We start from the raw sequence: 2,181 nt of genomic DNA, 5'->3' as shown, positions 1-2,181 counted from the left end.
AAGAAAGAAAGAAAGAAAGAAAGAAAGAAAGAAAGAAAGAAAGAAAGAAAAGAAAAAAGCACATTTGCTAATTCCACAGTGTAAATACTCCTAAATGCCCAGTTTCAAACTACACGTGCATACACGCAGCTGAGAGCGGTTCACGCCGCCTGCACTGTATAAAGTGTTTCAACACTGGAGCACATGTGTGTGGTCACATTATTTTTCTTTTCTTACTTCATACTTCCCCAGACTCTCTCACTACTTTGTGCCTTGATCTGTTTAGTCTCCAGCTTCTTTCCCAATGCTTAACTCCTGGTGTCTTTCTTTTAAGACAGTTCACGAATCACCTCCTTTGAAAGAAGCAGAACTTTGACTCTCCAAGTGGACGAGGTGTCTCCCCTTGCGCTCCCACAATCCCCTGCTGTTCCTTTTGTCACAGAGCTTATCACAGCTGTACTGTTTTGTTTGCTTGCCTCCCTCTCTTTCCAGCCTCTCCCTCCATGCCCACCACGCAGTCCTGGTGGGAGCCGCGTACTGCAATATACCTTGTCCTTAGTTAGTCTGGGGGGCTACAACCCACCTAAGAGGAATTTGATCCTGCCATAGGAGGTTTTGAACCAGAGTTGCAGAATTAAGGCTGTGAGTTATGAGACGGGAACTGTGCTTATCAGGGGGAAGGTACTCTGAGAAAAGAAATCCACCATGCAAAGTTAAAGCAGAAATGGATGGATGGTTACATGATACATTAAATAGAGCAAAATGGAACCAATGTAAAACCTGAGCGGTGGTGTACCTGTGGAAAGATCTTTCCACTTTTCTGTATGTTGAATTTTTTTTTAATGTAAGTTCTTCTTTTTTTTTTTTTAAGATTATTTATTTATTTATTTGACAGAGAGAGAGAGCACAAGCAGGGGGAGCAGCAGAGGAAGAGGGAGAAGCAGGCTCTGCGCCAAGCACAGAGCCCGATGTGGGACTTGATCCCAGGACCCTGGGATCATGACCTGAGCCAAAGGCAGACGTTTAACTGACTGAGCCAACCAGGCTTCCCTTTAATGTAAGTTCTATGCCCAGTGTGGAGCTTGAGCTCAGGACCCAGAGATTGAGCCAGCCAGGCACCCCTGACATTTTTTATAATAAATTATTGAAGGAGGGAGGAAGAAACAGACAAGCAGCAGAGAGTGAGAGAATCCTGAGCAGATTCCAACCTCTGGGTCCAGTTGTCTTAAAGGGTCCAGCTACTTTCTTGCCCTGCTCATGATTATATTGGAAAAAATTTCCCTTTATACTCTGCTCGGTTAAATTGGAATTTTGTCACTTATAATCAAGGAAATCCTAACTAAGAGGCCAATATAATGCAACTGTTTTCACGCCTATCTCCTCCACTAAACTAACCTCTGAGAGGACGAGGATGCCGTACTACCCGTCTTTGTCCTTCCGCCCTCCCAAACGAGAACATTCAGTGGAGTGGGAAGTAGCATGTGGTCTAGGCCGCCATCTCACTGTGGGGTAGTGAACAAATGCTTCCCAGCCTCAGTTTCCTCACCTGTAAAATGGAGATCATATTTGCCGAGTAGAATGTGAAGATAAAAGAGGCAGTGCATGCCGAGCTTTCAGCCAAACTTGGGGCCCGCAGCAAGCGCTTGATAAATGTTAGCCATCCTCGTTTTTAGTAGATGACGCATTACCTCACGTTCTCTTATGCTCTGTCCTTAGTTCTTAAAATTATTCACTCCTCTCTATTCTAAAGTGCCATTGATTAGAGTTGATCCTAGAAATGAGAAAATAGTAACACACTGCATATATGGAAAGACAGTACAATTTGATGGCTTAAAATGTGGGTGCTAGACGCGACTCTTGATCTCAGGGTCGTAAGTTCAAGCCCCACCATGGGTGTAGAGATTACTAAAAAAATAAATAAACTTTAAAGAGAAAAAATAAAATGTGGATGCTGGAGATAAACCACCTTTGCGTGTGTTTGCTTGTTTAGTTCTTTTTTATTCTTTTTCATTTTTCGAGTAGTCTCTACACCCAACATGGGTCTCAAACCCACAACCCTGAGATCAAGAGTCCAGTGTGTTCTACCAACTGAGCCAGTCAGGTGCCCCAGACTACCTTTGTTTTAAAGACCTTTGATAAATTACTTAACTTCTCTAAACTCAGTTTCTCAATTCAGAAATGGCAACTGTTCCATATGTTCAG

This window comes from Ursus maritimus, unplaced genomic scaffold, assembly GCF_017311325.1.
Source record: "Ursus maritimus isolate PB19 unplaced genomic scaffold, ASM1731132v1 scaffold_16, whole genome shotgun sequence".
Lineage (NCBI taxonomy): Eukaryota > Metazoa > Chordata > Mammalia > Carnivora > Ursidae > Ursus > Ursus maritimus.
Note: the sequence above shows the minus strand (reverse complement) of the source record.